Source organism: Dermacentor silvarum, chromosome 2 (genome assembly GCF_013339745.2).
Source record: "Dermacentor silvarum isolate Dsil-2018 chromosome 2, BIME_Dsil_1.4, whole genome shotgun sequence".
Lineage (NCBI taxonomy): Eukaryota > Metazoa > Arthropoda > Arachnida > Ixodida > Ixodidae > Dermacentor > Dermacentor silvarum.
The window spans coordinates 138,496,967-138,518,215 of NC_051155.1; the positions used below are offsets into that span (position 1 = coordinate 138,496,967).

The window sequence follows — 21,249 nt, forward strand, 5'->3', positions numbered from 1 at the left end:
GGTTGTTTCATTCGCTGCCCACAGGTAACCAAATCATCATTCCAGCGCATCGTTTCTCCCGCCATACGCATCGCAATGCTGTGTATCTACCACGCGCCCATTCCAATACGTATCAGCGTTCCTTTATTGCGATAGCAATTATATGGACACTCCAAAGCAGATTTCTGCCGTCGGCGTCACCGTGAGGTTCCGTATGACGTCAATGGAGATGAAATCGTCGCCGCGCGATGATGATAAGTGGTTCGTGAGGGAAAGGGAAAGGTTGGCGCTATCTTCTGCAGCCCTTGAGGGAGCACGGCTCAGCGCCGCCGAACGCTGTATGTGCGAGTGAGAGGGCGGGAGGGACGCGCGCTTTCACGGGGAGTGAAGGCACGGCGGAGAACAAACGCGCGTTCTGTGCCGTGCTCCCATAAGGGCTGCAGAAGTAGGCGTCTCTTTCCTCCTTTACAATCACCATATATGTAGAGCAAACGCGCCTTCTTCTGACGCACGAAAGGCCGTGGGGGGGACGGGGAGGGAAGGGAGGCGACGTTTAGCTGCGGCACCAAGTGCCTATTTATATCAGAGACTCCGGCAACAGTCACCAACGCCGCACGCATTTTGTGCGAACGCGGGCAAAACGCCGACGGCGTCGACAACAGTTCTGCGTGTTGCCGGTGCCGCTGCATGTCCAAGTTTATACAGCTGATAAAGCTACTATCATTACTCCGTATAGCTCTCTACAAATTTGCTATCGCAATTGATGCTTCGCCTTTCAGGTGAAACTGCGACAACTTTTTTTTTCTGCACACAGCCCGAGAATGGAATACCCTTCCTTCTGACATCGCCCTCACCACCGACATTTCCCGTTTCAAAACTGATATTGAAGACCATCGTTCAAGTCACGCCACCTAACCTGTCCCACCATTTTTCTACGTGCCCACCCCTCGTGTAATTTCCTGTTCTGGGACCTTTGAGGTGTCATGAAAAAATGAATAAATATACAATAAGTCGTGATTACACAAAAAAATTCGGCAGTTAGACCTGTAAGTGGTTTATTTGATTAGATTTTTGATGGTGATAAGATATATATTTATACTGCAACGCTACGTACAATTTCTCTGGACGGAGATTCAGTATATAGTTCCAGCATTTGATAATCCAACCTTTTCATGCAGTAAGGCACACCCTTCGTTGGGAGCGGCTGATTAAAATACTTTATCCAGACCTCTCCCCTCGCCCGAAGGTTAAATATATCAAGCCGATTGTTTTTTTTTTTTTTTCAAGTATGGTTAGACGGCAATTTTTAACTGCGGGAACTGTCCAGCGCCAGGACTTCTGCGCAATGCAAGCGTGTATATATGGCGAATCTCGCGCGTCGCCTGCTACAGCGCGTCACGAGGAGGCACAATACTCGCTGTCCAAACCGGGGATACGTAGTAAAGAAAAGCATTAATAACGTGGTGACTCTATTAAGAAATAAAATTTAGCTTCAGCAGTAGTTTTGTTGGACTTTCCAGTGTGTAGCCGAAAGTGCCCGCTTTCGAAAGTGGGGGGGGGGGGGGGGGTCAAGTGCCCCCCTGCCCCCCCCCCCCCCCGGGTAGATGCGCCTATGAATAACGCGCGCTTGATGCTCTCTAAAACACACAAATAGATGGCACTTGGATAGCGTATTTACCGATTATTATTTGTGCAGTGAGTGCTTTGTGAATCCACGTGATTATGCTTGTTAAGCGAACCTCTCTTGTAATGCATGCTGCTGTCCTCAAAATTGTGCTTTTGTGTGCGACCCCTTGCTTGCACTTCACGGCTTAACAGCGAAACTGTTCTAGCTAACCGCACAAAGTGGGGCCTGCTGTCGCAAAAGCTCGCCGAGCTGTGACGTCACCGCGCGTTGCCTAGCAACCACCTCGCGGAGCGGCGTGTGCTTCGCCTCCTCTCCGTGCAGTGCACATGTAGCCTTGACATGGGACGTTAAGGAGAGGGAAGGAGAGCATGCACGTGGCACGCGCAATGCTCCGGAGAGGGAAAGAGAAAATGAGAGTGAGATAGAGAGAAATAAATTGTAGCAGCACCAACGAGGCAACGCGCAGAGCTGCTGCCGACGCCGCCCGCGTTGCAGAGCCGCGCATGCGCCGACGCAGTATATATCGATGACGTTACCACGCGTTGCCTAATAACCGCCGGCCCAGGTGCGCGCTCGCTTCGCCCGACACAGACACGGCTCCAGCCTGCCTGCCTGCGTTTGTGGCATGCCAGGAACGCTGTCGCTCGTAGGCGCCGATGCGTCCAGCGCTAGTCACGCGAAATGTCGTGTGATCTGAAAATGATCGCTCGAGAATACCTTCCCTACATGCGTAGTTAAGTTAAACCAAGTTAAGACCTAGCAGAAACCAAGCTAATGCCTAGAAGTAGCAGCCAGTAAGACTTGAGGATTGGCACTTTCGCTGTTCCTAAGCTTTGCACGACCGAGTGCAAACTTGCCAGCTTTTTTGTTATGTGGCTCATCCACGGTACGGCATGTCTTAGAACTTTTTCATGAAGTGATATTTCCACACATAGATGTGTTATAATTTCACGTCCTAATATGTACATACTTAATCACGTTCACACATAACAGGTTTTACAAACGTTACCTCAACCCATCGTTATCAACTTTATGTTTTCGTAAAGAAAAATTCATCGGCCCTTCGCCTCCGTGAAGGGGGTTAACCAGTGAAGCTGAAACGCGTGGCCCCGATATTTATTACTGGGCTAATCCAGAGGGTTCATTAAAGTATTTCTCAATTATAAAGTTACACACGTTCGGCTGCGACGGAGAGAACGGCGTCATTGACGATATGCCGCAGCCCGCCATTGCTGCTTGGGTTCGATGTCTCGAGTTTGCTCGGCGGCGTGGTTAGCAACATACGCCCGCCATTGCCGCTTGCGATTCTTCGAAATTAAATTGCTTCAAAACTAAATATGTCCGTTACGTAAGACAATGAATGGCTCACACCCCCTTAAGCAATGGCCCATATCCCCGTAAACGCGGCCTCCTCATTACGACGACAGAAGAGAAGTGAAATTCTTTCTGGGGTTTTACGTGTCAAACCAATTCTGATTATGAGGCACGCCGTAGTGGAGGGCTCCGGATTAATTTTGACCACCTGGGGTTCTTTAACGTGCACTACAACGCAAGAGAAGTGAAATTATAGGCTGGAATGATGAGCAGAAGACGACGACGACGAACGCGGGAGCATGAGGGCGTGCAGAGCACGAGCTCAACTCGAGGGGCGCCAACGAGCCAGCTGCGGAAGAAGACGATGATGCTCGAGCCAATGCCGATGATGATAGTTCTCTGTACACAGGCGATTTTGCCTAGCCATATACGATTTCGCCTAGACATATAAAGCTTCGCTTAAAAAAGAAAATGCAGAGAGAGGGTAGAAACAGAATGGTTTTGTTCATAAAGTTTAGGAAGATATGAAGTTGATTGTGTCTTGTCTAAAATATTTATCCTATGATCATCGTCATCTGTGTGCCGTGCAGCACTGTATAGGTTATAATTTGGCGGACTCTAAAGATCCACTCCCAAGACTATAGCAATAAAGGTTTTCTGCGCGTGTCCCACCACAGAAACTCTGTGGTATACATGCATTCTTCTTATTAGTCTTATTCATTTTTTTATTAGAAGAACTCTCACTGCTCATAATGACTCGATAACTGCTTCAATGCCGTAACAGGCTATAACTTCGCTTCTTTTCTCTAAATTTCTTCAATAATTCAACCATTCCTTGTTCTGAGACCCGCCGTGGTTGCTTATAGTGGCTATGGTGTTGGGCTGCTAATTAAGCATGAGGTCGCGGGATCAAATCTCAGCTACGGCAGCCGCATTTCGATGGGGGCGAAATACGAAAACACCCGTGTACTTTGATTTAGGTGCACGTGAAAGAACCCCAGGTGGTCCAAATTATTCCGGAGCCCCCACTACGGCCAGCCTCATAATCAGATCGTGGTTTTGGCACGTAAAACCCCACAATTTAATTTTGTTCTGAGGATATTAGCGACTGGTAAGTTGAAAAAAAATTTCGATCCTTAAAAATCAAATTAAGAGAAAGCCGTCCTTTATCTAAAAATTCACTCTAATTTCCCCAGCGTTTCATTAAAGTTTTACATACGTCCATCCATCCCCAACGTAACCAGTGCTAGTTGGTGCTTTCTTTAATGTTTAATATAGCTTTATAGGTCATCACGAAACCGCTAATGCCACATGGTGTTATCAGCCAACATTGGCCAAACAAGGGACGCCTCAGACTGACGAAGAAAAGTCCACTTGCCAAAACGTTGGCTATATATTGGCGGCGTTTGAATATCACTTCCAATCTCGTGCTTTGAGTGAACGCCGTGTCTCGTTTGGATAAAAGTCACCTGGATCGCACAATCAAATTAAACACTCTTGGAGTCGTGCAACCTATCCTGTACCTTTGTAGAGCTTCTTTAGAAGTCCGTGCTTGCGTTTATTAACGAGGTGGTTCAGGTATTCAGGTAGATCGACGATCTGATGAAACAGCAGCATTATACGATAGCGTACGCCATGCGCAAAAGCTCGAACGGGCGCAGGTGATTGCGAAGGGCTGTTTGGTTCGTGTCGTCACTCAGAGTTCCAGTCGCGCACACAAATACGCGACGCACTGTCAGACCAACGCTACTTCCTCGCAATACACCTGCCTCTCGTTCGCGGCACGCTCGGTTGTTCGTTATATCAGCGGGGAGGCGAGCAATTTTCATCAGAGCGCCTTATCTACAACCCGCTCAGGCTTGTATTGGCTCTCGATTCGCGCGTAGTACGCAGTAGCAGCCCGCGATAGTTCCGTGCAGCGCTGTGGATGCTAACGGACGCCTGGAGCAATCATGGATGGCAAACACCTCGAGCTGTCTGTCCGCTCTTTGTCATCCCGCGCTTCGCAGCGCGCGCAGTCTTGGCCCCGCTGTACGGAACTACTGAGACACAGCATAGCGTGAGCGGGTGTTGGGTGAGGCGACGAGACGCAGCCCGCGTCGCAGGGGAAACCGGGTTTCGAGGTTTTTCACTTGAGTAACTCGCAACGCATCGAGTCGCGCGCTCCGGGGTGGCGCAAGCGCCGCGGTCGGTCGCCGAACTCCGCGCGTAGTCGCGAAAGGATCGCACGCACTCGTGCCCGGCGCTGCCCCGGCTACCGCGGCAGCGGCGGCCTGCAAGTCAACAGGAGCACTGTGTCAAGGTGGCGCGCGCGAAGCCTGTCGCCTCCGGGCTCGCGCTGCGCAGGTCGAGCGGCGGATCGCGCTGCTGGACGATACACAGGCAGTTCCGTGTCGTGTGTACAGAACTCAGAAATCGATGAACGAGACACTAAGTGATAGCGTTAGGTTAGACGTGGATTGGTGCACCCTATCTCCGAGAACAAACAAATAGGCTGTAGATTTTTCTAAGAGCAGACGAAAGAAGAGGTGCCTATATTAATAATTGAAAGCATCTTTCTGTCTGTCTGTCTGTCTGTCGGTCGGTCGGTCGGTCGGTCGGTCGGTCGCTGGTTGGGCTTCGCCGAGGAGTTTCGCATTCAATAAAAAAAATTGAAGGGCGTCCTGAAGCAGGATTCAAACCTCTAGCTGCCCCATAGTGCAGCAAACCGATGATCTAACCATTAGGCCACCACCACTTATTTTTAAATTATTGCCCGTTTTTATAAAACAATACAAAGTACAATAGTTAAAAACGAGTCAGCCTATCCTTGCCGCAACCAGATTAAAATTTCTTCAATACAACCAAATCGTCAAGTTCTGTAATTCAATCAGGCGGTTGAGGCTACAGGACCCTATACAGGTTACAGGGCCCTATACACTTCTCTGTACTGCACAACACTTATTAATAAGCTTCGATGTACTGAGCATACAACGACATCAGCATGTACAACCTGCATACGTGTGTTCCTCCTGCTGTGGAGGCCAAGGAGCATAACTTCATCATAAGGTATTTTCATGATATCAAGTGGTAGAAACCTGATGGCGTACAGATTGAGTGGTAGCACTGACACAGTCTCTAGGATAAGGGGAACAAAATGTTTCATAGAGTTTTACATAAATGTCAGTAAAGCCCAAACATAAATACCTTCTTCTTCAAATTACATACAAACAAACTTCCAATGAATATATGACTGAGCGAAAAAAGGTCTCTTCGTACCCTGGACGACCAACTGTCTACCCTGTAAAAACACCTGAGACAATTGAGCATGATTTTTTTTTTATGAATGCTGGGAGCCAGTCTTTCACCGGAACATTCCACCGAAGACTAGTAAAGTTATGCCATCACGGCAAGCACACTTCTCTCGTGCCAACGAGAGAAGTGTACTTGCCAACGAGAAAGCTTCGCTCCACATAGATTTCCCCATGTGCGTCGGATCTGCGCAAGTTTCTTAGAGCTATAGCTTTTTTGGCTTTTTGGCAGTGACAGTCTACGATGTACAAATGAGTGGAGTTTGCTTATGACTCATATTGGCGATTACTGTGCACATTCTGATGTGTGCCGCTGATTTTAAGCTTGGCCAGTAGAAACTTACATTTTGTTTCGAATGCCCTAGTTTTGAGAAATTGAGACATTGTCGCAGATGCACGTGGTATCTTTTCTTAGTTTTACAAGATCGCAGCCAGCAAAAACCTGGAGGGCCAGGTTGACTCCTTCCATAAACGACCATAAACATAGAAACCACAAGGTGAAGTGGAAGAGACAAAGAAGCGTATCGCTTTAAAGTTTAAATTCTGGGGATCATGAGGTACGCCGTATGTGGGGGACTCCAGATTAATTTTGACCCGCTAGGCTTTTTAACGGGCACTGAATGCACGTTTTAACGTTATTAGCATTGTCTGGAAAGTTCACCCAGTTTATAAACCTATGTATCTATGTACTATCGACCAAAAAAAGTTTACGCACCAAGAGATCTGACAAAAGGCTGAATATCTGCGCAGCCTCAAAAACGCAGCCGCGTATTCCCATTTCCAGCCTCTAATGGTATATGCGAACGACATTGTGATGTACGGTTTTACTGGATATTTTTAAAGGCTGCTCGGATATTTAGCGTTTTCTCAGATCCCGTGGTCTATAAACTTTTTTGGTCGATAGTACTTATGCATGTATATCCACGCCTAACACCTTTCCCACCAAAAATGGGTCGTGCTGCTCGACCTCATTATCATCGGGAGTAGTACTAAACAACTCGTTGTACTGACTTTCGAACGGTAAAATAATTCCACTTGTATATGTCACTAGGCTTCCGTTAGAGTATATGTGTGGAATCACCCTAGTAATTGCAAAGATGTTCATTAATCAAAGCTTGACGCGTCTGTTGTTTGGAATGCAATGTCCGCCTGTTCCGAGATGGAATACGAGCACCTCTGTAGCGGATGGTATCGTAATTTTGGAGTTGACATTTTATATTTTCGATCATACTGCCTGGAATTTCGCATTCCAATTTATAACGGTTGCAGAGGCCTTTTAGGAGTGTTCTTTTTTCATTCTTTCTGTAAAATGATTTGACAGCTTTAAAAAAAAAAAACGTTTTGAAAAGGAGACTCTTCCACAGTCATTTTGCAAAAACCACACAGTTGTAATTCTGAAAACGTCTGGCAGAGAAAAACTGCGTTCTGTTGAGGACTACAGGCCAATAAGGCTGTCAAACGTCGACTATAAAATATTTGCAAAAGATTTATCTATTCGGTTACAATTGGCGATGGCAATTCTCAATGGTTTTTATCAGACGGGTGGGAATTATGGTCGCTCCATACAAACCAATATACATATCGCTAGCACGGTTCATCAGTATTGCTACGGTTGTGAAGAGCAGCTTGAAGTGCTCCAAGTAGACCTCGCTAAAGCCTTTGATCTTGTCGGTCATTCATATCTTTTTTTTCTTCCTGAACACGCCAACGTTGGTTCTATGGTGCTTCAAGGCGTAAAGCTTTGTTATAAACCAATGTTCGACTCGTTTAATTCTTGATAGTCATCTCTTAAAACCCGTTTCTATTTACTTTTCTGTAAATCAAGGCTGTGGTATGTCCCCACTGTTATTTACTCTTTATCTGGAACCGCTGTACATGAGCATAATGCACTCAAGTTGTAACCATAGATTCAATATATTGGGCAATGAAGTTAAAGTATTAGCTCACGTATATGATCTGGCATTCTTCTGCACGGATAAATGCAGTGTTAAGGAGTGGTACCTAAAACACAGAAATTCGGTATTGTATGAGGAGCTCGAATGAACTCCTCTAGAAGTTTAGGCGTATGGTTTGGCTCACGGTATTATACGCCGAACCAGTTAGGAGGAACTGAATGTACTCGTGTTCCGCCAGTGTATACATCGGTGTGCCGCTAGACGCCTACAGGACATATACGCACATTACTGGAACGAGAGAGTCCCCGTACTTCAACGTCACGCTCAAGCATTTGTTCAACACCGCCTTTCAATTTTTGGGAAAGCTGAAGCTTGCAATACATTTTTGGCAACGTAACTTTACCGTGTATTACAGGTTATTCACTGCGCTAGGCCTTGTGTACAACATTATTATCAAGTTTTCGCAACGTTTGTATGGTCCTCCACTTGTGAATCAACGCAACGTGACAACTGTTTAGACCGGTTAGTTTAGGCGGACTGGGATTAGTGCACCTCTATCTATATGGCACAGTTTCTCGCTTCTTTTGAAATGCATAAGTATTTCTATTTTTACCCAACGAAAAAACCCGTCCACCCGTCCATCCGTCCGTCACCTAAGACGATCGCTATCAAGATCGGGCCCGCAGCAGTGAGCCAATTGACCTTCGTGCTGCCTCTCGCTTCAACGCGACCTAAGCGGCGAGAACACAGCACACACGAAGCTATCAGCACTCGGCGTACTCTGTCCCCATTGCAGAACGCTTCCAAGATAGAGCCCGCGCGGTCGCGCCATACGCAGCCACTGCGGGAGTACGGTTAACCACGGTTGATAATGGTTCGCATCGAGAGGAGGCAGCGTCATCGACCACGTCTACGTACGAGGGCTACCAAACGTGACACTGTTCAATTACGTACCGTAATACAGCACGCATCGGCCAGCACTCATATTCCACAAAGCAACGGCATCATCCAAACGCGCCATCATATAACATGAGTGAACATTGCTACTACTCGCCTCTTCTTCGTCGTCCCACGCTGGTCTCGGTTAACATTACGGTGTTGCAACCGCGCTTCCCCATTTCACGATTCTCTCGCGGTGTTTTTTTGCAGCTATACCAAACACAGCAGCACACGACAACGAAACAGCATCTGATTAGAAGCAAATGCTTACGCATCATTTAGATAACTCCCACAGGATATTCTGCGTGTAATTTTTTTTCTTTCTTTTATTCATGCTTTTCCTACCCCCCTTTTACCGGTCAATATACGTATATTCTCGTCTTCCAAGTCAAGATGTACTCAAAACAGTTCGCAAAATGTATATTTCCCCTAACTCAAAAACATTCTTTTTTAAACTTATTCTGAAACCTTGCCAGTGAGAAAATGGTTGCAAAGAACAGTTACTTTCGTTTCGTCGGTTAACTGCCGTCTATGTCATGTGCCGGAGACAAGTGAACATTGTTATAAAAGCTGCAACGACGCTATTCACTTTCGGGATATACTTCAGCTAATTCGGAAAAAGGACTTCACCATCCACCCCCACTGCGCGATCGCTGTTTCCAACTTAATTGTGATGACGAATAATTTTGATATTTCTTATTTCTAATGGGAATGCACCGCTTGTAGAAAACGCGTATGCAGGATCGTAGCACAAAACCAATCATATCTTCAAGAATTCATTTTGCTCGAATAGCTATCCATCTAAAAGACATTTATGATGAATGTGACATTACATACATCGGACTGGTACACCATCTTGATGAGGTATTTACCCTTGCCAACCTTCTAGCGGGTAGTATTCTTTTGAAGAACTCCCTGGAAATGTGAACGGCGTGTTTTGTGGTGACTCTTGAGGGTGTGCATTAGTACGTGGTTAACGTCACTAGTTTAAACATGTAGTGCTGGTATCACTGCGCCATAGCGTCTGTGCGTCTGAGCATCAATGGCTTGTTTATCAAGTGGTGCTTCTCCATGATAATGTGTGTACTGCCATAAATACCACGAAAGAACGAAAAAGAGTACGCGTTGTATTTGTAATAAATACCATGAAAAAAAAACATTTCTGGCCTAATGGTTAGATCATTGGGAGGTGGCAGTGGGCTGCCGCCTCCTGCTGCCAGACGTGCTGAATCCTGCTGCCAGACGTGCTTATTCTACTTCTTCTCTCTTTTGTTATATACGCGACAAGCAGACCGACCGACCAAGGCGAAATTGTGAGATGATAGACAAAGAAAGCTTTACTTTAAAAAAAAATTGCTGACTTCAACAGCTATATTCTGTGAAGCTGACTGTGCAGTTGACTATGCTCTGTGCAGCTCTCATCATGAACTTCATCATCTTACCCCCCCTCTTCCCCTCTTCGCATCATATCTCTGTTGCTCCCCCAAACCCCTTCCCTAGCATGGATTGGAGTAGCAGACCAGAAGCACTTCACTCAGGCCGACTTCTCCACCGAAAGGTGGAGAGGTCGGCCTCTTCAAGCTGTGAACCTCTTCAAGCTTCTCCCTTCAAGCTGTGAACTAAGTTTACGGCGACCGCAGCACGTAACCAACACTGCCTTCTTTTTAATAATATGTTTTGTGTGTGTGTGTGTGTGTGTGATGAGTTCAGAAGCTCTCTTTTTACACTTTTCATAAAGAGTACATTCGCAGTGTTGGATTTTTTTTTTTTTTTTGCATGTGTGCACTGAGTCTATAAACTCTCTTGTCCGACATCTCACGAAGGATACAGTCGCAGTTTTTCCTTTGTTGCGCTTGCATACCTGCGCGTAAAAAAGTGCTATAAAGAGTTCCCTGCAGATGATAACTAGACCGAGTTCGTAGGCATTCGTGAACATGGGTTCACTGTTTGCTAGCAGAACACCCTACATCTGCTGGGGTTGTTACCTGCTTTTTTTACAGCGAAGCTGGTAGCTCTACCACCCAATGGGTCTGTCGTGTCCGTGGGCAAAAACTCAACCAATCCGCTGGAGGCGCGCGCTACGTGGACTGCTAGGCTCCTTGCAGCACCATCAAATGGCTCTCGCCTGCTCCGAGTAAGCGAGTTACCGCGGTCATCGAGCGAGATGAGTTCATGTCTACCGGTGCGCGCGCGACACCGTGCTTGTCTATTTAGTTAGTAAGCGAATGTTTACAACTTTATACGGCCCATTCAACTACTTTGCTTGCTTCGTATAGCTCTCTACTAATTTGCTATGGCAATCGATGGTTCGCCTTTCGGGCGAAACTGCGACATTTCTTACACACGTGTCGGTAAGTTAGAGCAGTTATTCAGTTTTTGCCATGACCGCTGCAGATCGTGTCATAGGTATCTAATCGTCATTCTAGCATAGTTATCCTGACATACAATCATATCTAACAACCACTTCTGAAAAATACGGACATTTGATACCAATTACAGCTATTGCGCTTTCACGCACTAGCAAAATCTACCTGTCGGGCAAATTGCAAAGTAAAACTAGTATTACGTTCACGCTAAAGCGAATAACAGCTTTGCAAGGAACCAAAGAAGAAAGAAAATCTTTTCTTTCTTTTGAAACACAATTTCTGAAAAGCAATTTCATCAATGACGAAATTGCTTTTCAGAGGCGCATCTACCATTTCCAGGCAACATCTGTGAATAAGTATACCTGATGAGGAAGAAGTATACGAACAAGGAAAGCAATTCGAGTTGGTGGAGAAGAATAAAGAATGCGCAGCGCCCCGTCTTTGTATACGCAAGCCACGTGCACACACATTTGCGCATTCGCGTAGACGAGGCAATGACCCAGTGCGACGCAACAGCTGTCCTCCCAGTCGCTGTAATTTTCTGCCGTCACATATCTCACCACCAATGTTTAGTAAGCAGCTTCTTAAAGGTTCACTCGAAACACTCAGCGAAGGTCGGAAGGGGGGGAGGGGGAGAGGGGGTCAGAAAGGACGACCAAGAGTGAGTGCTGGAGAGTCGTGCACACAAACGTGATGGCAAGGTTTCCTTCTTGATGCGCAGCAATTAACCGCAGGTATACATACCGACCCTGGCCACTCGGGGACGTTCTATCCTTGATAGAGGTTTAACCTTGAATCCGGTATAAGAGAAAGCCTCCCCCTGACACCCCCACCCCCCACCCCAAGCAGGCATCGCGTACTACGTGTCTCGTCACACGCAAGCCACCTGTAGGATCCCTTCGTACCCACCTACACAGGGAAAGGGACCACCGTATATATGACTTCGAGCACGTCTTCGTGACACTTAGCGCATAGCGCGTGGCGTCACCGTCGCTTCCCACACGCGAAGAAACGCCGAACCCACGGCCGGCTATATAGGCTCGGAGTCTGGGAAGAACGTCTATTCTTTCGCCTCTATATATGTAAGGCGTCGTGAAGTGAAGCGCTTATTAAACACCCGCTGATTGTCTCAAGGCCGAGGGAATCCCTTCAAACAAAAACGTTCGCCTACCCGCGGTTTCATTATTGTTCTCGGGGGTCTCGTCAACCTTAAGCTTTCCTTCCTCCTTTTGTCAAAAAAAGAAAAATGAAAGAAAGAAAAAAGACACAAATAAAGAAAAAGGAATGTATGTGGCCTCCGCTGCGCGTCTATCCTCTGTGCCCTGCAATTTCATTTTGCTTCACTTTTTTCTTTGCGCGATATCGCGGTCTCACCTTGGGGATAGGGGGCGGACGCGCAACTGTGCGCCAGAGGCGGCGGTTGTCTCAGTTAGGCTAAATTAAAGAAAAAGAAGAAGAAAATGGAGGAAGAAAGGAAGCGCGGCAACGGACGGGGGTAGTTGTCTTTGTTCGCTGTAGTGTATAGCATTTGCTGAAATGTTATTCATTTGGGATTGCACACACTTATCGCGTGGTTGCATCTGCTGAATGCTACGCGAGATTTCGTTCTGTATCTCGCTCCAGAAATGTCGCTGAGGTTTAAATGGACAAAGCGTATTTCGATGTTGTTTCTTTATTGCGTTCATCGGCGATGACGTAATACGTAACGACGGGCACACTTTTCTCTAGAATGCTGTACAGCTCGAGATTTATCAACAGGCCGAGAAGCACCACACGACTTGCCACCTTATTAAATACGAAGCATTTCTTGGCGAACATTTGTCACATTGAGTCGTGTCTATCTATCTATCTATCTATCTATCTATCTATCTATCTATCTATCTATCTATCTATCTATCTATCTATCTATCTATCTATCTATCTATCTATCTATCTATCTATCTATCTATCTAACCGCCTACGTCTTGGTGCTCTCCAGGTCGTTTCGTTAACTCGATATGTACCAAAATTGGCATAGTATAACGAGAGTGTATGACGAACATAAATGATAGGTCATGACATGAATGTGATGACATGCGCAGCCGCCTAAAATGACAATGACCCAGCGAAAAGCCACTGAAGTGGGTTCTGACGTGGGGACTAAGTGAAGGAAACACTAAAGAATGATGGTAGAAGTCGTACTCATGACCATGACTCAGCCAAAATTGACAATGACTCAGCGAAAAAGATTAACATTAAAAACCAATGGAATGGGTTCGGATGTGGTACTAAGTGAAGGAAAAGTGTAAATGTTGATGGTCGAAGTCGTGGTATTGAGCATGACTACGGCTTTCGCCTTAAGGTCTCTTAGGCGTATCTAAAGAGACTCCTGAGGACTCATGAGATGAATGTCATGACATGCGTGTCATGTAGGTCATTAAACAGCCGCCTACAGCTGGTAAGCATGGGGCACACTGGGTTTCGCATAACATCGATTCCCACAGGGTGTGGGATCTGCCGGCTTTTTTTTTTTTTTTTTTGAAGGAACATAAAAATGAAACGAAGAGAACGTCCACATCTTGAAGACAGACTGCAACCTTGAGAATAGATGGTCGCGCTTTTCAAGTCTAGTTGACAGAACGACTCGGACTTGCTGCAGACAAACATAGGAATGTTTAGGGCAGAACATCGCTCAGTGAACGGCATATTCTTCTAGTAAATCGATGCAAGCAGGTTAGCAACATAAAAGAAAGAGAAAGAAATAACAGGGAGAAAAAATAAATAACTATGTCAGAAGTGGGATTCGAACCCACGCCCGGAAGACCGGACTGCGACCTGAACGCAGCGCCTTGGACCGCTCGGCCATCCTGACAGAACGGATTGCATGTGTCAAGCGCAGCTGTGCCAAGCTTTTTGCTCGAAACTTATTCTGCCTATAACAACAAAGTGCGCCGGGAAAGTTAACTTTGAATACTGACATGCATAAAATATAATAAATAATATTAAAATAAGGTAAGGAAGGAGCATGATATTAGGCTGCCAACCTCGCAAGTCAACCTCTTCCGACACCGCCCCACCTTCGGCATCCACCTACGCGTTAACTCTTGAGAATTAAGCCTCACATGGTCACCGGAGCTTCCAACTTTTTATTTTTATTTTTGAAATAAACTCCTTTTGTAAGTATCTCTCTCCAGAGCACTTGATTGGCGTACTGTCGGGAGCATAGTACAATATGACATCATCTGCTCGGATCGAAGTACTGGGCTCAGTTGATCTGCCTGTGTGGGAAAGCATTCTCTCCTAAAAGAATTGCGATTCCTATTCACCATGATCCGCTTTTGATTTCCTTCCCATTAAGCCTGTTCCACCAAATTACTAAGGCAGGGACCTTTCATCACTGACATAAGCCGTTTAAGGAGGGGTTCCTGCTTTGTCGTGGTTTTGATTTGCGTCAATACAACCGAAAGACAGGGGTGCACGCATATTCCGAATTTTAAATAGCAGTCAACTTCTGTTTGCTATTCCATACAGATTGGATTCGTGAAACTGCTGTTCGGAGCTCCCGAGTATTCCTTCCTGCCCTAATATAAGGGATAACGACTTTTATTGGGAGTTTAAAGAGAGAAATACCGGAAGAAGTGGTGATTGCTCCTAATGATTTTACAAGGCGTGTGTGTGTGTGTGTGTGTGTGTGTGTGTGTGTGTGTGTGTGTGTGTGTGTGTGTGTGTGTGTGTGTGTGTGTGTGTGTGTGTGTGTGTGTGTGTGTGTGTGTGTGTGTGTGTGTGTGTGTGTGTGTGTGTGTGTGTGTGTGTGTGTGTGTGTGTGTGTGTGTGTGTGTGTGTGTGTGTGTGTGTGTGTGTGTGTGTGTGCGCGCGTACTTGTGTGTCTGCCTGTTTGCGTGTGTGTGCGTGTGTGTGTGGGTGTGTGTGTGTGTGTGTGTGTGTGTGTGTGTGTGTGCGGGTGTGTGTGTGTGGGTGTGTGTGTGTGTGTCTTCGGCGCACACGCGTCACCATTTGGGAATTGTTGACTTAAGACGCAATTTTTTGTTGAAGGTAATCCTTTTGCAATGTCACAGAGTCGCTTGAAGCCACAAGGACGAAGCTTAGGCAATTCCATGTACTTCCCATGATTCCCATGCTGTCTGAACTGCCGTACTTTCAGCTCCCTTAAAACCCCTATATATAAAAAGTAGCGCCAACCACTTTCCTCCTCCTCCGTTCCGCTGTCGTGCTCGGCACGGCCAGCGCGATCGAGGCGCGATATCGACAGTGCCTACGTCGGGCCTGCCGTGGCCGACGACAGCTAACGCGCTACCAGAGGAAATCCGCGGAAAACTTCGATCGCGCCCTGCGGAGCAGTTTTAGATGCGAGAGCAGCTTATGCTCAGTGTCCGTTCTGCGGCGTCCGCACCGATACTGCGCATGCGCAACTCTCCCTCATTCTCCCCTATTACGCAGGTGTGCGCTCTCCTCCTCCCCTCTCCGCCACAGGTGCGGCGCAGCAAATCATTGCATATAACTCTCTCTCCCACTCTCTCCCTCTCTCTCTAAGGGTACGCCGGTAGGCGGCGCAAGTGTCGCGGCGCAGTATAAAGCGCGCGTTCGCTGTGCTTCCGTCATTCTCTCTCTATGCAACGATGTGCGAAACGCTATGAACAACGTCAACGTCGGCGCTAGTTGCAGCGGCAGCGCCACCGCCGCGGAGCAGAGGAAGGCTCGGGAAGCCGAACGTAAACGTCAGCGTCGGCAAGCGGATCCCGAACTTCGGGATCGTCTTCAAATACCGCGCACCGACGCTAGGAATCACGTACGATCTCTAAATAAAGACGCAACAACCCCGTAAAAACGTCTCATCTCTTCCCAATACATTCTCTCACTCTAACTTTCATTGGGTTGTGTTACCAAGTGAAACGAAATGGAAACTCGATGCGCACCCCCCGCGATGCTTTCGCATCCTACCATGGTTGCCCATAGGGTGAGATGATGTGATTTTTGAGGTGCAATTTTGCTTCGTCAGTCAGTAACCGGCCTTAAAAATGCCGTTTTGGATGTAGCAACGCGACGGTGCGAGACGGCGCGAATACCAAGTGTGCAGCAAGCGTTAGCGCTCGCCGGATGGTAAACAACAACAAAAAAAAAGCATTTCGCCATCGCCTTGTCGGTTGAGGCAATTTAAGGCGCAGCAGCATGCCATCACAACGAAGTTCTTGTCCCTGACACGCTTGATCAGTTTGTACGTAGAGCACTTTCGTCGCACAGGCCCGAGAATGGCAGTCGGAGCGCGCTGGAAAGTAAAAAATATACAAAAGTGCCACGTATGCTTCCACGTGACACGGATTGGCCAATGGGGGAGCGGAGGAGGCTGGGGCGACTGGAGGAGGTGAGGAGGAAACGCCGAGGTGAGCGCGGTGGCGGCAAGATCTAAGAATGGTGCTACTTTTTATATATAGGGGCTTTAAGCTCCCGTAGACATTAGCGCTGCAATCGCCTGTGGCAATTTTCGTTGGCAGGCCTCTGAGATCGCGCCAGCACAATCACGGAGGCCATGGTCCACGCCACTCGTATACGAAGCTGCGTAGACGGAAAGCAAACGCGCGGAATGAAAGCGCAAAACGCATCAAGCAAGTCATAGTAGAATAAGTTCAGTAGTGCGGGCTTAATACACCAAGCCATACTAAGCGTTGCATGGATCGGTTTCTTACACTATAAACGCGATTTAATTATATTTTGTTCGAAATTATAAGTAAACTTATCTTTAGAGTGTGGTGACTCGAATGAATAATAATAATAGGGAGGGCCAAATTGGTAACGTCTCCCGGCCTGTATTCACGAAAAGTTGTCATGCTAGAGTTGTTCGTGAGAGCAAATTCCAGCCATTTCTGACGCTAGACGTGATATAAATAGCGAGGACAACCAGCCATTTGCAAAGAGCCCTATAACGGATGAAAAGCTTTGCAAGTTTGGCCCCTCGTCTGTGTGTGCTGCTTGCTACTGGCGAAACCCCTTTCTCTGATATGTCCCACACTACAATTGATTGGCGCGTGTTCTTACGCAAAAATCATAGAGTAAGAGCGTTTTTGCAAATTTCGGCCCGCGTTCATCTCTGTCTACCTGTCGCACACAATGGTTTTGCGTGGAAGTGGGATCTTGGCCTGAAATAATGTAACGATCGCATTCCAATTTCTCTTTTTCCTTTTTGCGTTTCGTCGATGGTCAGACCAGTGCTCCGGCTACGTCATCACCAGGATCGGTCAGTGGCGAGCGGTGTATGATGATAAAACAATAGAATTGAGCGAACGGAATTATTACGTGTCCTAAGGCAGCACCGCTGTCAAACAAGATGGCCACCGAGAACGAGTCTTCCATTATCGCCAACATTGGCTGCATATCCCGACCTGTGTTTAAAAAACAGCAGAAAAAGAGAAATGAAGTTAGAATTTCATGCCAGCCAATGGTCATGGTGTATCTTTTATTGCTGAAAGCGGTCGGTCAATATAGAAAGGCAAAAAGAACGATATGATGAATTGGGCCTCTGATCGAAGTGCACGAATGACTAGTGAAACTATACGGCTAATGGCGCTCGCAAAATCGATTTTGCCGTGAGACAAAGAAAAGGCGAGAATACGAAAATACATTGTGACTGCCGAAATCTAGCCATGAGGGCAAGCTACACACGGTGACCGTGATTGTTCCCTCGTGGTGTGTATTCATTGCTTATCCTCATCTGAAGCACTTGTTTCTTCGAAAGTTCAAAGCAGGACAAAATCCTCTTCCAGAGGGAGACCTGAAGTCACATATAAAACCATGGCATTGTTTGAGCTGAGTGCCCTGCGCAGGTTGAAAAATATGCGACTTGCAAGGATGCCTCGCGAAAACTAACCCATTGAAGTTGAAACAACTTTTTCTATTTTTTTTTTTTCATTTTGCCGTTGTTGTCGCTGATGTTGTCTGCACGGCGCAGAAAACAAGCAGTCAGGAACAGCACATCTAAGGCCCACACGGATATCAGTACAGAAAGCTAAACTGTCGCTTCAGACTTATTGCTCCCCGCTGAGAACGCCAATATGAGTTGTGGAACATAGACATAGACGTTCGTGAACCACAGACGAGCTATACACAAGCGAAAACATAGAACAGTCGCTCACTCTCGACGAATTTCTACAACGACCTGTTATCGCCTCCTCCCTGCAGGCTCACCTTCTGTCTCTCTCTTTGGGACCGTGGGTACGCGGGTTCGTACCCCGCCTCGGCAAGGAAGATTATTTTCTTTCATTTCTTGATAGTTTCTTGATACGAACTACAAACCACAAGTTACGGCTGGCTTAAACAGCTTCGCTGTTGAAAGGAAAGCCATCATGCTTTGCCTGAACATTTCATCCAGAGTCCACTGTAAGCCAGCCGAGCGCACGGTACTGGAAAGCTACGTCAGGTGCTTCCAACGCGTGTCATAAACCAGCTTATTGAGCCGAATTCCCGGGTGTCGCACTGCACCTGTTAGATGGCAGGTGTCACACCAGATATTCTTCACTCCGTTCACTTACGTTCTCGACGATGCGACAAACGCACACAGCAAATCCAGTTTCGAGCTCTTGACTGCAGTCGCACTAACATCATTACGTTTCACTGAAAAGCGCGCAATCAATGACTCAACTTGGAATCTGTTTCATCCACAATTGACCTCCACAAGAACGTCCCGAGTATACGCGGAAAGAAAACCCGAAATCACAGCCTCAACTCAACGTAAGCCTCGTGTTATTGCGGGGGCAGATTTGGCCACGATATTCGAGAAAGGAGAGTTCGGTATGACCTTCAAACATGTCGAATAACGGCAAATACAGAGTTTTTAACAGATATTCTATTGGTATAAGCTGTTTGTTTTCTTTTACAGGTTCTTTCAATGTTGTGCTCGTTTGATATAAAGCTGCAATGTATAGAAGCAGAACTTTTTCTTTATGTCGAGCGTCTTTCCGAGCTATAGCGCGGTTACATCAACCTTTACCAACCTGTCTTTATGATGTTCGCGGATCATCTCGTTGCTTCGTGCCCATGCGAGACAAGAGCAGGTGAGCCCCGCGTGGCCATGCTATTTATGAAAACAAAACAGACGGCCAACGCACGCGCTCGCGTCATTGATCAGATGCGATCTCCATAACGCACGGTATATGGGACGGCATCACTTGAGTAACATTTTGGAATGATTCTTTGCCGCATGGTGACGTCCAAAGCGGGGCCGCTTGCGCCACACGGCCGTCGTTAAGCTGAAAACCCACTGCATGGGTCCAGTAAAGAAAAAGAAGATCACGATTCAGGATTTGGGTACACGAGGAATGTCGCCTTTGTTTCCGTTTTTCCGTGATAGATCTACACGACTGTTTTCCGCTATCGTTACGTCTTGAGTGCGTTCGACCGCGCCCTTCGTTCGTGGAACGCATATAATGGCCCGGCCTTCCATCATCGGAAAGACGCCACAGCCATTGCCTTTATTATTCCCCTCTCGTTCTTCAAGGACAGGCCCTAGTACCAGCAGTGATGCCACGGCTGCGGTTAGCATCAGCGCTCATGTGTACACGGCTTCCGTGGGAGCAGCAGTTGAAGTAATGTGCGCGCGATGCGGTGACCTTTTCCGGTCGCGTCCACGAGCTGCCTCCGGCCACTTCCCACGTCGTCCGTGTGAAGCTGCGCGCGTGGCATTCGATAGTGACTCAGTGCGTCCCAACGCGTGACTGCTGCACTCTCCAACCAAACATGTACACGGTGTTTCTTTCTTATCTTTTCTTTTTCTCTGTCCAGAAGCTGCACAGTGGGCTATACGAGAGCAGTGAAGTTAGCGTAGTTCAGGTTTTTCAATGTATACTGGAATAGTACACGAGCGTTCTTTCTTCCTTTTTTCTTTTCGAATGAAACATGATGGTCGTTCTAACGTACGAATACCTTTCCCGTCGATTCCCATTCCTTTCTTATCATCCATAGCTCACGACCGACCGATCTTAGCGATAACGTGGGCGGAGCACGCACTCGGATCACTGACGAAGCGTTGAAAGGGCTATTGTTGGAATAGAATGGTCACATGACTGTAATCGCCCGGTTGTTAGTCCAGCATGGTTCCTCGTCCACTTCACTCGTTTGTGTTCCTTGAGTGCAATTCTAACATTGTTACAATACTCACCGCAGGCGGCTAAATGGAAAGCTAACCGAACAGCGGCCATGTTGAGTTTCGTTCCAATTGGACGAAGTCGGCAAAAGAGATAGCTTCGCGAAAACGGCATCCAAGTCAGAAACTAAACAGGCTACTTTGCTGTACAAGACGAGCAGAAGGCGTGGAAATTCGAAAGGGAGGTCGTCTGCTTACAGAAAAACGTAGCAGCACTTTCTCATGCGCTTACTGTAAGCTACGCGTACGTTGCGTTTTTTCCGCGTTTTTCATAGGTTCACACATGCAAAGTGTTAAAATACAGCAATAATATGTGCTTTTCTTAGCTTTTTTTCTTGTCGATGCGAGATGACATCAGTCGCAGAGAGGTTTTCCAGACGGTTTTATATGCGTTTTATTACTTCGGTTCGAAGCTGTCTTCTTAGTTATCAATTATCTGCGTATACTGTCTCCAACGCTGGTCAGAAATGAAACACACCCCCTGAACACACACTCTAATTCCTCCACATTGTCGAATTCGCCATCTTGTCAACTCTGATTGGCCCACGGGCCTGCTACATGGCCACTCTGAATGGCTCAAAATGCCAACACGGCGACATTCGGTAGTGTCCAGAAAAGCCCCCTCTGTTTCCAGTCTGCCTGCCGTATAGTAAAGTTGCACTCCTAATTTATTTTCACACAAGTGAGTGAAAAATTTTTGCAAATATGT

At 46.9% G+C, this 21,249-nt stretch overlaps 1 non-coding gene across 1 annotated transcript; it reads right to left on the reverse strand.

The window, feature by feature from the left end:
• Positions 1-14,177: 14,177 nt before the first annotated feature.
• Positions 14,178-14,261, reverse strand: Trnal-cag (transfer RNA leucine (anticodon CAG)). The gene has a single exon. It is a non-coding gene; the product is annotated as a tRNA-Leu (tRNA).
• Positions 14,262-21,249: the final 6,988 nt, after the last annotated feature.